Here is a 15703-nt window from a genome sequence, read left to right as displayed (position 1 = left end):
GGATAAAGTAATTGGCGGGGCGGGGGGGGGGGCGGGGGGGGATAGTCCCTAAAGCCCATAAGTCTTAAAGCTGAGGTGCTTGGCTCTAGAAAATCCCCAATGTGTGCATTATAACAAACTCACCATCTGCCCTTACGGAAAAGGTACAGGAAAGGGGTGATCATAAAGGGAGCGGTGTGAAAAACAAGCTCAGAGACTCCTTTCCAGGGCTGTGCCCAGGAGTGAGTCTTGCAGGCGGGCCCAGCACACATGACAGCCTGGCTAAGCAGTATAAACCCAGCTCTCTAGACCTGAGGCCCAGAGCAATGAAGTCCACAGTTATCTGTCGGTCATCAAGAGCAGCCACTGTCAGGTGGCAATAAAGAAAGGCCTAGAGTTAACCTAAGTAAGGATTTCTCCGCCTCCCGGGGCCACCTCCCTCCCAGTATCTGACTGTGTTGGGCAGTGCAGTCACAAGCATGGGCACAACCGAATGAGGCTACAGGGACTTGGGACAGCCTCCTCTTGGGGGCACTGAAGAGTTGTAAGCAACGGAGAAACACAACCTGATTTATACTTTGAAAAAATGACTCAATATCCACCAACGGAATTATAGACAAATAAATCACGTACACAATAGACTATCACCCAACAGCCAAAGGGAATGAGTAAGAACTACATGAATCGGCATGGATAAACCTCAAAAATATGTTGAGATTTTAAAAACCACAGTGTGATAGCATTTACATGAGGTTTAGAACATGCAAAACAACAAGACATATGTTTATTTACAGTTACATACATAGTAAAACACACAAGGACATAAAAAATTGATCACTGTAATTGGGGCAGAAAGAGAATAAGGTCTGAGAAGCATCCTGGGGTCTTCACTAACATCTACGTTGTTTTGTTCCTCTACATAAATGAGCTGAAGCCAACACGGCTGTGTTAAAGCTGGGAGGCAGATACAGAGGTATGTTTTAAAACACAGCAATTATACAGAAGTGTCACTCTGATGACTGTGTGGCAAACGGACTGGGGGAGTTGGGTAGACAGGACAGGAAGCAAATGGACCAATTAGGAGGTTACTGAAATAGTCCAGACAAGAGAGGCTGGGAGAGAGGATGGCACTGGAGATAATGAGAAGTGGACAGAGTCCACGTACGTCTTGGAGGTGACCTAACATGCCTCGGGTGTTGATGGGATATTTAGGGCAGGTGGAACTGATGGGTGGGGAAGATGCATTTTGATGCCCAGTTTCTTGGTTAGAGTAACTGGGTGGTGGAAGCACTGGAGTGGCCAGTGGACAAGAAACATCTGGCCAACCCAGGGACATCCAGGACCAACCACCCCAGCACCTCTCTCTAATAAATGAAGTGAGATACAGACACCTCCCAGAGGTGTAGTGGGCTGCCACCTCGGAATATCACGAGAATTCTTTCATGAGCCATGCCTGGTGCCTGCCTGCCTTTGATGAAATAACCCAATTAAGAAAGGGATGGAAAGGACAGAGCTGAAGCCCCAAGTAGTAATGCAGCCCATGCTTAATTCTGCCCTCAAACCTTTAGGTACAACCAGCAGGGAAAAAAAAAAAAAATGGGAGGTCTAGATGGTGTCCATGAATACTTGATAGCTCAATATAGCTTTGGGGGTGCAAATGACTATGAAATATGAACAACGCCTGGCTGCCCCTGAGAAGTTACATTAGCGGTAATAACACAGCAGCTATAGGTACAGGGTGCTGGTAATTTATTTCCCCTTTAAGGATACGTTACGAAAGGCAGATTTAATAGCGTGGAAATGAGAATGGGTGAGAGATGACACTGCAATCGTGTCGATGACTTCAGGCTCCCCCCAGCCCCCACATGGGCCTGGGTCTACGCTCCCCTCCCACAGGCAGCTCGGAGGCCCCTGCACGGCTTCTCCACCCCACCCCCCGCCCCAATGCACACCCCACTCTGTTGGGCAGAATGGGAAAGTGGCTAACTGCTCATTTAGTTCACAGGCTGCTCTGGGTCTTGGTTTTTAGTGTATCCGATATGCTAATATGCCTGTTTCAGACATTCCCACAAGGCGGGGTTTGCCACTCCATACAGCATCACCAACAAATGGAAAAAGAGAAGGCTGCAGCGGCAACTTCTCTTCCTCTGTGCGTTAGAATCAGTAACCCTTTTCAACGCCAAAGGGAGAGCGGCAGCATCAGGGCCTTGGTCATTCACCTTCATTAATGAGGCATTAAGTATTGGCCGTGCCTGGCACTGTGCCCAGCTCTCAAGGTACAGGGGACAGATAAGTGCGCAGGCCACGGAGCGCTGTGTAAGAAGGGCTACAGAGGGCGTGGAAGAGTGTTCCAGCAGGGGGAACAGCACACGCGAGGGCCCAGGGGTAGCAGAACACATGGCCTGTCAGCGGAACTGCAGCAATTCAGTTCCGTGGAAGCAGAGAGCGGCAGGTGGCATGCACAGTGATGAGGCTGGAGGGATGGGCAAGGGCACCCGTCTGCTCTCTCCAGACTCAGGCCTGTGTCACCCTGTACCAGGCAGATCAAGAGATGTGGGCCCTGTGAACTCTGCTGTCTGGGAGTTTACAGAGCAGAACCAATTCTTCCTCCCTCCTTCCTCCTGGCTCGTCTTTCCTCCACAGCCTCCACGTCTCCCGAGAGCCCTGTTCCCTAACCTAGGCCTTGCTTCTTTTCCCTCCAGGAGGGTAGTTCTCCCCCTCTTCCTGGGGGCCCCTGCCGACCGCTGTCCTCCCAGGTGCAGAGGAAAACCAGCACTCAGTGGAAAGATCCCATTAGCAGGTCAGTCTCCATTCCTGGTCAGAGCTATCTGATAAAGGATGCTGACACTGTGTACAGATGCACAAGGGACGCTGGTCGGTCCTGTCTGGTCAGAGTCGACAGGTTTAAGCAACAACAACAAAAAAAAAATGCTAAGAGCAGCCGCGCTCTCCCCCAGTGCGATTCAGACTCCTTCCACGTCCAACATGTGCATTAGGAAGACAGAACGGCTGGCAGCAGTCCGTGATTAAATTCTCCATGCAGCAGAGGGGTCATCCATCACTTCTTTTGTTTTCTTCTCACTCTAACAATGTAAAATGACCCTCTTAAAAAACTGAAGTAAATAAGCCAATTCGGCCTCCCTTTTCCCTGTGCACATGCTTCCCTTAACCCTCCTCCGAGATATAACTATGCATCTTTCCAAGTTTAATGATTCTCCACCCACTAATGTGGTTTGGATTCCAAGGAAGGCTCTCACACAGGTACAACCATGCCAGCTCGCCTTGATAGAGGCGCTGAGCAATTTGCTTGAATCTTACAAACATTTAAAAAGGTAACTGCAGTGCTCTGGTTTTGCCTAATATCAATTTGTTTTAAAAAGATATCTTAACAAAGCTTATAGGCGGCCACAAATTTAGCTGAGACCCAACGCTAACATCACTGTCACCCCCACCAGGCAGGCCATAGAGGGAGATGTGGGGGCTTGGGCCATGAACGCAGGATGGGGCTATGCTACAGCAGGTGAGCCTTGAGCTTGGACGGCTTAGCGGGCATGGCATGACGTGGGGGTGGCCCACAGCTCCAGATGTGTGAACTGTATGTCGGTCATCACCCAGACTATCTGCACCAAGGGAAGTGATTCAGCTCACTGCCCCCCATAGTTGGACAGGAGAAGAGAGTCGTGAGTGAATTCTGGTTAGAATACCAGGGATACATTCCTCCAGGGATGGCTGGAAGTTTGAGGGCACCTGCTAAGAAAGGAGGCAGAATTACTTTGAATTCTAGCTATGTGACCATGGACAAGTGACTGTGCCACTCTGGGTCAGTTTTCTCATGCATAAAGTCATGATAAGAATCACAGTATTTACTTCCAAGACTGTCCTGAAGATAAGGAAGACAATGTGTTGGCATGCCTGGCACAGACTAGATACACACATTCTAGCTTCCACTATAAGAGAAAAATCCTACTACTACTTCTCCACAAAAATGTATAAGCTTAAAAATCAAATTTTGGAATACCAAAATTGAGATCAATATGTAGTAATACATCCCAATATGGAGTAAATGAGTTCAAATCCAGTATCACTTCCTAACTGCTGTCTGGCCTTCGTCAAGCTCCTTAACTTCTCAGAGTTCAATCTCTACACCCATGAAGTGGACATGATATTTCCCAGTTTATGGCCTAGTTGTGGAAATTAAATGAGGTAATTTAATATTAAATTAAAAATATTTAAAATTAAATGAGATAATGTAATATGCTGTTCATGGTATAGTACCAGACACATGGTAAGGATGCAGTAAGCATTATTCCAATCATCATCATTACTATTGTTGAAACATTTTAAAATCAAATACAAAAATAAGGAAGGTAAAATAATTTGCAGTGCCACCATCCACAAATAAACATTTTAGTTTTCCTAATAATTATACCAATATTTTTCTTGTATAAAGTTGGGCTCATAGAATATAAACTTTTTTGTATTCTCATGTTTTCACTTTTCTTGTCATAATTATTAAGAACCTGATGTAAAAGGTACCATGATACTTCATCATATGATAGTACCAAAATTAATCCATCATTATAATTTTTTACCAAATGTTGGTCTTATACATAATGCTGTAATAAATGTATTCCTACATATACCTTTGTCCTCATTTCAAATTATTTCTTTAGGAAAAACTTCTAAAGGATAAATTACTGTTTAACAGAGCATATTTATTTATTTATTTACTTTTGAATTCTCAATATATGACAAATCGCTTTCAAGAACTTAATATGGTGCCTAGCACAGTGCTTCACAAATTGAAGGGCTGGATAAATAGGTATGAGAGGAAGAAAGTAAGCATTATCTTTTTAAAAAATATAAGCCAACATAATAGAAGACCTATATCTCATTTTATATTTTGTTGAATGCCAACAAAGTTAAACATTTTTTCACGTTAATTATTTGCCTATATTTCTTTTATGCAATGTTGTACTCATAGTTTTGTCTATTTGGTAAATTTTAGTTTTTTTTAATCTATAAATGCTTTTTATATATTAAGACTATCATCCCTTTGGCTTACTTGTAGAAATATTTTTCTTAATTTGCTCTGTGTTTTATTTTTGACACAGGTAATGTTTTTAGTGTAGCCAAATCATCTGATTTTATTTGTAAGATCTACTTTTCTTAAGAGTTAGATAATTAAACTAAGTTTTCTAACTTTCGTGTGTTCTCATTTTTAACTTCTGAATAAACGCTCAAAAATCTGAATAAATCTTTTTTAATGGTTGATGTGAGATTACTGCCTATCTCGACGTATTTTGCAAAATCTCCTGGCATCACCCTTTTTGTGCTGCTGTTGTAACCATACGCCAAAGACCCACCACAGGCTATCCGGATTCACTTGACTTGTGGATTCTAGTCCACCACTACATTCGTTGAATTTTTATATCATTCACACTGAGCTCTTGAGGGGAAAAAAAGCTCATCTTCATTCTGAGTTGGCAGAGCCTGTCACATGGTGGCCCTGAGGACAGGAGACACTACTGCTTTCTGTCAGACGATGACACCCGTCACAGAACCAGGCTGGGCATTAACACGACGCTCCCAGTGCTGCAGAACACGGTGTCAGTCGGACACACAGCTCTGGAGTCACGAACACCGTTCGGGCCCAGCGCCTCACCTCATGGATCCTCTTCCGAGCCACGGTTTGTTTTCGTTCTCTGAAGTCCAGACTAGTCAGGAAAAAACCGGTCACCACAAAGCCAATTTGTTGAGCAAAAAGTTGACGAGTGCCCAGGGTGGCTCTCAGCTATCTGTGCGCACTACCTAAACCTCATCAGGTCTGGGTCCTTATTTTACTTGCTCCACCAGCCACATTTAACCCGTTGATCTCTCCCACATCCTTCAGCACTTTCCTTACCTGGGTCCAGGAAACCACACCCTACAGGGTTTCCTCTTTCTTTCTAGAAATTTGCTCTTAGCTTGAGCGCCTCCTCCTCACTTCCCCAACTCTGAGCTGGAGATGTGAGTCATGAGTCTGAGTCACCAGACCCCTTTGCTTCTCTGCATGTGCTTACTCCCAGAGTGATCCCATCTGACCTGATGGCTCCAAACACCAAGTACAAGCTGGTGACTCTCAGAGCTTGCACATGTCTAACTTGGCTCCCTCCCCTGGTATTCGGACCAACACATCCAACAATCAACAGCTGAATTCTGACTTGTCCCAAAGCAAACCCCTGACCCTCCCCTGGCAAATCGGCCTCTCCCAAAATCTTTGCCCCTTAGAGTCTGTTAGCAAATTCACCAAAATACAGCCAGAATTCAACTTCATCTTACTGCCTTCGCCGCTACCACCCTGGTCCAAACCCCCATATCCCTACCCTGAACTAGAACAAGAGTCTCCTAAGTGGTCTCCCTACTTCTGTGCGTTAATACTCTTCGGAGTAAAGTTAAAGTCCTCGTATTTTTATGGTTCATCATCCTCTGTTCTCGTTTCCTGATATCCTGCCCCCTAGGCTCCCTCTTCCAGATGTCCCTGCGATGGCCTCAGACCAGCCACCTTTGGGTCTTCGTGCCTGCAGCTCCCTCTTCTGCATGGTCCTTTTGCATGACTCCTCACTTAAGCCTGGTCTTGGCTCCTGTCACCTTCTCAGTGAGGCCTTCCTTGGCCCTACCTAAAATGTCAATCCTACCCAAAATAATAGGAAATAAAATATCCACTCCCTACTTTATATCCTCTTACCCTGCCTTATTTTTTCGCTTTGGCACTTAAAACAGACTTTAGATTTTACTTATTTAGTTCGACTGTTGATTGTCTCCCTGCCCAGAAACTAGACTCCATAAAGGCAGGGATTTTATCTGTTTACTGTCACATCTACAGTATCAGGGTTTGGCACATAATAGGTATTCAGCTATTCCCTAAATGAACAGATGCATAGATGGATGGGTAAACAAATCCCTCTTTTGCAAACAAGAAAGCAGAGGCTTAGTGTACTTAGAAAGCCTCGCCAGGTTGGAATTTGAACCTAGAACTGACTCTATAAGGAGGCCTCTGTTTAGAACACTGCGAATATGAATTGAGGAGTTAAGATGGTAGCACTATGAATAGAAACTGGATTAATTTAGCAAGGCCCGCTCTGTTTTACAATGCAGAGACAAGTTGCTCCCTGTACCTTTCTGAAAAAATAAAAATAAAAAGGACAAATATAGACATCAAGGCGACTGTCCTCATGAGTTGACCCAGGAAGAAAAAAAGGCATCAGCAAGACAATGCCCGACACTGAGAGGAAAGCAAGGGAGGGATCTGATTGACAGAAAAGGAGAGGAATTCATTCATTGGAACAAAAGAGAGCAGAAGGGCTGGACCAGCAGAGAAATAGGATGCACATGGAGTGGCCCCATGGATGGAATGGTAATTAAAAAAACAAAACAGTCCTAACAGGATTACAGCTGATATTGAATTCACTACAAAACTCTGGAAGGATGTTAGGATTTTAATAAGCACCCCCCAAAGAGCATTCTGTCAATTTCACAAATGCCCATTCTCATCATTCGATTCTCAGGGAGGAGGAAGACCGCTCCGCCTCGCTGTTTCTACATTAATAATGTGCTTCGTTCCTGTTATGCCTCAGAAACAAAGCCACTATAACATTTCAAGCTGTTTGGGGGAGAGTTTTAATAGTCTCCCTGCTAATATAAACAGAACCTTATTAACTAAGTCCCAGAGATGTCACATTTGGGATGCAATCTAGGGCCTGGTGCCCATTCCAATACTAACATTTGAAAATACTTCATGTGCATACTTTGTTTGAACAGGTAAGGCAGCACAAGCTTTCTCCCTAGAAAAATGGAAGGGAAAAAAAAAGGTATTTTGTACCCCAGTGAGAAAGGCTGTTAATCCTAATTCGGACAAAGACTATGGTGAATGATTCATACTGTTATTATTTTCATAACATCAACTTTCCCTCAGCTCTGAAGAATCTGCGTTAGAAATACAGCCAGTTCCATTCCATGGAGGGGAAAATGAAGAGAGAAAACCCACGTGACTTACATATGGATTGAAACTGCATTACAGCAGGTCACAAAACCCTCAACCCAACTGGGGCCCAGATGTGGCTCCCGTGCCTCGGCTCCCGGCCCAGTACGTTGCAGTCTGTGCCTGCACACTCTGTTGCACAGGGACACGCAGGGCTTCCAGGCACAATATGCTGGAATGAGGCTCTGTGTCACTGGATACAGTCATTCCCAAATCATCCTGATCCCATTCTCATGACCCAGCCTCTAATGACAGCCCAGACTCTTGTAGCTACAGCAAATCCTCATGACTGCCAATCCCAACACGGTCACAGAACAGCAAAACGTAGAAAGGGAAATTAAGAAAGGAGTAATGAGAGAGGGTATGGTTGTCCGGTTGCTCATAATCCCAACAAAACACTTGTCATGTGAATGTATTGCTAACATATATTAAAGTTTTTTTTTTTTTAATGTTCTTCCTGTAATGGAAATAAAAAGGAAAACCAGAAGGCATCATGCAATATGACAAACCAGCAAAGCTAAAGGGCAGGATGAGCTGGGTTTTGGCTACACCTGAGACCTGCTTTTATGTTTCCTGATGTAGATGTACATAAGAGTGTATGTCCACAAATGTACACGACATATCAATTTCTTGGTGTTTTCCAGCTTACATCAATGCCTCCAGGAAAAGCAATGACTAAAAAGTGTATGGAACAGCACTTAGAGACTTCATTTGAATTCAAAAATCCTTTCCTCTATTTGTAAATGAGTTAGATGTTCACAGGCTGAGACGTCTCCTTCATTGGAGGAGCTCCGATTCTGAAAAGTAAAATAACAGCAAAGCATTCTTTTCCTGGATTTAAAAATCAGGTCGCAGTAAACTCAAAAATAACTCTGTAAAGACTAAGGATGGAATACAAGAGTTATTCTATAAATAATCACTAACATCCATATTCATTGTGAGCCTTTGAAACTCGCTGGACAAGTAGCTTCAGGAAAGCATCGGCTGCTCTGAACACGTTGCTTGGGGAACGCCATCCATATTCACGTCTTGGATGCACTCTAATCAACAAATCAAAGTGCCTGACTAATTAAATGCTGATTGCTTGTTGCACAAGGGTGAAAGTCAACCATCTTAGCGGAGGTTTGAGTTATTCTAAGAAATGATGATGGTTAGGCTTTTTCGAACCATTTTATGCCTAATGAGTACATCACCCTTAATGGAACTTCATTTAGGCTCATGATTACCTTGGTTTAACAAATAACTAACAGATGACATTCTTATAATGCCCTAAATTTGGTAACTGACACTGTGGACATGGCTGATAAACTTTGAACACTTGTCTGGGCTTGGCCATTGATGGTCAAAGGACAATTGTATGACCCCCCACCCAAAAATGATTGCCCAGCCCCATGATGAAGGGACAGTGGTGCCAGATTTGGTATCTTTAATGATAGCTTAAATATCACTATCCATTTGGGATTAGAACATTTCTCAAAATCATGATGGCAAGGGTAAAGGCATGAGACTTATTCTCTTAAAGTAAGAAGGGCAATAAACAGATTTCAGGCTGTTTCTGAGCATCTTATCATTCCCTCCCTAGGGAAGTCTATGAACTGCTTCTAACTAGTGATGTTCAGTATATGATTTCCTTATCATTACTGCTATTTACCGTTTTTTCCTTAGGATGACATTACCATATTTACCTGAAAGGCAATGCACGCTTTAGCTAAGTGAGAAAATCATTCTGTTTCTCTAATCCCTAAGAATTTTGCATATGTTGCTGCTTAAATGAATTTAAAGTATCTCACCAATTTGTCAACAAAAATTATTTACTCTACCTTGCTTACAACTTTTTGATTTATCAGGTGCTGTTAATGTTGCATGTGTAAACAAGAAACTACGCAGATTCAGAGAGAGTCACTCTTGCATAACTGTCTCTCCTTCAGAAATTAATCAGGCTGATTGGAGGGACATTATGGAAAATCCCTCTTAAGTAATGTGGATTAATGATGTGCTACCACTTCCAAAAGGAGGGGGAAGGTAGAATTCTTCCGAAACATGGAATGTTGACAACATGTGGAATAACTCTAGCTAGTGGGTAAGAGCTTAAGCTCTGGACCCTGACGGGTCTGGATTTCAACTTTCGCACTAGGCATTTGTTAGGCGTCCTTGGGCTAGTTAGCTAATTAACGCAAGCCTTGGTGTGCTTCTCTGTAAAATGGAACTCATTACCACTAGCTCTTGGCTTCTGATGAGGCATCGATTCATGATATGCCTACAAAGTCTTCAACACGGGCTTGACAAACATTAAATGCTAATATTATTTTTTAATTTATTCTTAATATTACTAGAAATGTCTAGCCAGTAGCGAAACAGTTTTCAAAGAAGGAGAGATTTTTTTTTTAAAAACTCAATCCAAAAAAACCTAAAGACCTGCATGCATCCCGACACTGTGTCTGAGAGAAAGCACTATCCCACCAGAAATGGCTCAGCTCTGATGGGGAAGCCAGGCAGCAGGCCGACAAAAGAGAAACACATCAATTGGTCTTCAGGAGTCACGAACTCATGGCACCATCCCCCACCTCATGGTCAAGATGGTCAAGGTAGAAACGTAAGAGCCATCCTTAATTTTACCTCTCTTCTCTTTGTTCAACCCGTCACTCTGTACCACAGAGTCTAACTTTAAAACATAGCCTGAATTCCCCACTCCTCTTTATTTATACTTCCAGCACTCTAATTCCAGCCATTATCTTCTCTACTCATAGCAACCAGCCTTGCAGCTAGTCTCCTGACTTCATATCCTGTGTCACTTCCCAGCCCCATCAAATCCAGGTCCCATACAACAGCTGCACCTGTCTACTTAAAACCTTGAATGGTTCCATATCGCCTTTAAAGTCCAAATTCCAAATAGGCCTCTGCCAGCCCCTGCAATCTCATGCCCTGCCACTGTTCCCTCACTCAGCACACTCCGGGAGCACTCCCTCTATTCCTGTAACGTGCTCGGTTGTTCCCTCCCCTGGGCCTGAGCGCAGTTTATCTTCTCTGCACAACAGGTGGCTGCCTCGCCCTTTGCTTGGCTGGCATCCTCCTTGTCATCAAGATACAGCTGAAACATTTCCTTCTAAGAAGTGAGAAGCCTGAATCCAAAAATGATTTATTCCCTGTCATAGTACCCCGCTCATTTCTTGACAACGGTTTTCTGCATTTGAGTGCTGTTTTTACATTAAACTGCAGGCTTCACGAGAGCAACTGGAGGAACCCCTCTTTCATTCACCGCTGTGCTGCCTGCACTGAGGACAGTATCTGGCACACAGCAGTAACTTGGGAAAGAATGAATCATTCAAATGTCGCGGGGTCGAGTGAGAGCTGGACTTTACATGGTTCAGAGTAAAGAGAAAAGCCATATGAGGGGAGGTTTTCAGGCAGTTGATACATTTCAGTGAAAGGAAGATGTCCTTGTCTCAAAAGAGCTGCCTGCCCCATGAGTAGTGAGGTTCCCACTAGCCTACAGTTCACAGGAAATGATCTGGCAAGTGGCTTTCACCTCTATGACTCTGGGACTAAAAAGTTGAGCCCTTGGCAGCAATGAATTGTCCAGGTGGGGCGGCAGGAAAGCAGATGGCAGATCCGTGCTCTCGGGATCCAGTGGCTCTCGCTGCAGCTGCGACTGCAAGTGTTCCAGTGTCCTCAGATCTTGAACCCTGGCTTCCTGGCCTCAGTTTTAGAGAAGCTGCACAGTCAAGTCATACACTGCTGCAAGCACAGCAACACTTGGCCCTTGCTCAGCAAACACAGACTGAGTATGTCCCTGGGCCAGGTTGGTCCTAGGCTAGCCTCCGAGAAGAGGAGCATTTAAGAAAGAGAAAAAAACAAACTATTGACTGAGCTTTGCAGATCGCTCACTTGTGCCTGGCACGGCTCTATGCACTCTGCGTGCATCAACTCACCTAGGCCTCACTAGAGCCCTGAGAAAGGCAATCTCAGTGCCACCAATGAGTGAATGAGAATGTTAAGATTCCGAGAGAGATCGGTGCACAATGCCCAAGGTCAAATGCTCTACAGATGGCAAAGCTGTGATGAGAACTCAGGCAGGCTGACCAGAAAACACACTCATCACCCTAGCACCACCTGCACAGGACTTCGAAGGCAAAATTCGGCATGTATCATCCTTCTCAGTTCCTCCAGGAGAACTGCTGGTGGTGGTCAAAGACCCAGTGAATGTCCTCATTAAGACTGCCAGACCTGGCTGGACTCCAAGAAGCCCAAAGGAACCTCTAAGTCAGAGCACATTGAAGGTTAAGTTACAGGAAGGCGCTCCTGAGAACACAGGCACAGAGTAGCACGGTGGTCTGAGGGCTCTGGTCAAGCCCCTTGCAGCTCCTTGCACAGAACTACACTCATCTCTCAGACGGCCTGCACTGTTCACCTGCACGTGCCCCATCCCTCAGGGCTTCCCAGTTGCACAGGCCTGGCAAGCACACCAAGAGATGGGTAAGGGTCCCTGCTATCCTGAAAAGCCAAGCGAGGGGAAATTATTTTACAGTGGCACACAATGGAGTGCGAGAAGCCCGGACAGCCACTCAGTGGAATTCCTGGCCCTGCTGAGAGCCAGGAGGCAAGTGACTTGCCCTTCTGGGTCTCTACTTTGTCACCTGTATCACCAACTACTTTTTAGGGCTGTTATAAGTAACTGATGTATTTAGGAACTGCTAATACAATCCCACAAATTAAAGTTGCTTTTAATATGTTACAACCAGCACATTTAATATAAAGGGAAGCTTCACATAAATGTTATCATAGCTGACATTTATTAAGCCTTAACTAACTACATGCTAGACGATGTCTTATGGAACATACTTGGGTTGTTTTATTTAATCCTCAAATGCCCCCAAATGATAAAATAATTAATCCCCATTTTAGGAGTGAGGGAACTGAGAACCAGAGATTCAAGAACTTGCCAAAGGGACACAATGACTAATAAGTGTCAGAGCCCAGACATGAACCCAGTTAGGTGACCCCAGAAGCCATATGCTAAACCACAAAATCACCAGCCTCTCAGGAATATGAGAAGATGCCACATTGTCCCTGAACACATGTATATTTTTAAAGCACAGAGCTTTGTCCAAAGTGACACAGATGTCCTTGGATCCAGTCTCAGGTCTCAGAACCATCTCTTATCCAGGTTTTCTGGTATCCAGCTTGGGGACTCTGAATGGCCTGCCAACAAATCTCTTCTATGCCTGTCACAGGCCAGCACAGCTGTCATTCTGCTTGGGTGGCTGACATGCCGCATTCACCAGAAGGGCACCTGCTGGCCTGAGCAGTCTCACTAGCAGAGAGCCTTTCCAATGGAACCAAAGCACGAGCATCCTCTGGATTTACTATTACATATTAGGCATGGTGAACAAGGAATTACAGATGCACATAAATTTCCTTCATGATCTTTTCGATCAAACTGCTTTTTAACTATCGAGAAAGAGGAACAGGCCACCATCAGAGCACTTCACCACAGACTGGCTCTGTTACCTCCATATTACAACAGGTCGCCGGGGTCCCTACCTGCCCAGTGTGACACGGTAAACGGAAGCGCCACCAGTGCACCAAGTTCAGGACAGCCTGCAGTGGAAGCAGGGGCAGCGGAGAAGGCGGCTAACCCGCACTGTGACTGAGGGACGGAGGAAAGGCATCGGGAATGAACATTACTGAGCACATGAGCTGCGCTGGGCCCTGTGCTAGATGCTTCCTGTGTCTGGGGATTCATTGCGATAACACAAGGTCTCAGCACTGGGCCTGCTCAGCATACATTCCACAAACACCTATTGTGACTTGTGATTTACTATTATGACCATTATCTTTGATTATTATCATGCCATATGAATCCAAAATCCTACAAGGTTTAAAATCAGAGTACAGCATCTATAGCCATTCTGCCTTGAATGTACCCAATCTTGTCTGATCTCGAAAGCTAAGCAGGGTTGGGCCTGGTTAGTACTTCGATGGGAGACCACTTAGGAAGACCAGGTGCTGTAGGCATAAAATAAGTAGATAAATAAATAGATAATAAATAAAATTTTAAAAATAAAAAATAAAACCAGAGCACAGCTTATTCATTTAACTTAAAACAAAATGAGTTCCATCCTTTAATGTCCCTAAAAGACATCTAAAAAAATATCTACACATACAGTCCCCAGCAACATCAAAATCCCTTCCCTTCCCACTCATTCCCCTCACACCCCCAGAAGAGCTGGCCTTGCCACAGGCACCCCTCCCCCAAATCCCTTGCCCACTTCTAAATGTCATTTTTTTCTTTGCCTCTAGTCTTTTTGACTGGGTTACTTCTCTCCCAACCAGAAAAACATTTCCCCATATTTACAACGAAGAAGAAAAGAAATGGGGTTGGCAATTACAAGACCCTGTCTGGTGGCTGACAGAAGAGGGAGCTCTACGGACCTGCCCACGTTAACCTTTCTGTCCTCTCTTGGCATCACTAATATGGACGGCCATGTGAATTGAGGATATTGTCTCCATGTTTACAGATGCATAAATACTGACTTTTTCTTACAAACCCAGGAACTGAGATGAAGTCTAAGAGGGATTAAAAGAAATACCAGAAGGAGAGGGGGTGAGGGAGGATGACAAGGGTAGAAGGGGTCAAACATATGGTGACAGAAGGAGACTGGGCCTCAGGTGGTGAGCACACTACAGAGTATACAAATGCCATATCATAAAGTTGTACCCAGAAATTTACACAATGTATTATCCAATGTTACCTCAATAAATTCAACTTAAGAAAAATAAAAAAGGAAAAGAAAAGAAAAAGGAAAATATAGAAAAAAAAAGAAAAGGAAAATATAGAAAAAAAAAGAAGAAAAAAAAGGAAAATATAGAAAAAGAAAGAAAAAAGGTAAATGTCCAGACCACATACTCATAGATGGGAGAAAATCAGCTTTTTACAACTCCATTCTTTTTTCCCTAAAAGAAGTAATAAAACTACACAGAATTCTACTTGTGGGGTGCAGGAAGAAACGTGAGGTGCGGAGGTAGCTCTGCCAGGGTGGGAAGCCCAGCCTCGCTTCTTCCTGATAGGCGACCATCTGTCCGCGAGCTTCCTGACCCTTCCACCTCCACTTCCTCATTCACGAACCTGGGATAATAATACTTGTTTCACTAGGGTTGTTGTGAGAATTCAAACGAGCGCACTCAATAAATGTTATTTCCTCCCTTCAACCTGATGAGCCAGCTTTAAAAAAAAAAAAAAACTTCTATATGTAGCCACCTAGATGTGGCGGCAACACCTTTTTCTCCCTTTCAATATCAAATCCCACACCACGGTAAGAATTACTTGCAAAGAGTGCTTACTATTTCCTATTTCCAAAATACATTTTCCATTAGGTAATTCAAAGCCATTAAGGCCGCCAAAGCCCTAAATAACCAGGCCACATCAGAGCCAGCATTGCATGACCCGCACGCTATAAATGAATTGCTTCTAAACGTAAGTAGATATAGAGGTACTTTGATTTTGCTCCGATATGACTCAAACTGATAGAAACACTGTAAATATTCTTCCCAAAGTTGGAAGCAGGCAACATTACCATTGGCAGCAAATGTGAAACCATTTTCATAATAATTTGTTGAGCCAAGAACCGCAAGAGTGGCTTGTGTGACAGATGAGAAGGCACTGGGTTTGATTGAATCAGACTAACCACATATTGCTTTGCTTCC

At 44.1% G+C, this 15703-nt stretch overlaps 1 protein-coding gene and 1 pseudogene across 3 annotated transcripts in view; one reads left to right on the top strand and one right to left on the bottom strand.

Moving 5' to 3' along the window:
• Positions 1-15703, bottom strand: part of SPOCK1 (SPARC (osteonectin), cwcv and kazal like domains proteoglycan 1) — a 451375-nt gene that overhangs the window by 180616 nt on the left and 255056 nt on the right. The window lies entirely within an intron of this gene.
• On the top strand, positions 13896-14014 carry LOC118605969 (annotated as a pseudogene).

The sequence above is a fragment of the Rousettus aegyptiacus genome, unplaced genomic scaffold, assembly GCF_014176215.1.
Source record: "Rousettus aegyptiacus isolate mRouAeg1 unplaced genomic scaffold, mRouAeg1.p scaffold_m13_p_7, whole genome shotgun sequence".
Lineage (NCBI taxonomy): Eukaryota > Metazoa > Chordata > Mammalia > Chiroptera > Pteropodidae > Rousettus > Rousettus aegyptiacus.
The sequence above is the reverse complement of the archived record's forward strand: the minus strand, read 5'-3'. Positions and strand labels throughout refer to the sequence as shown.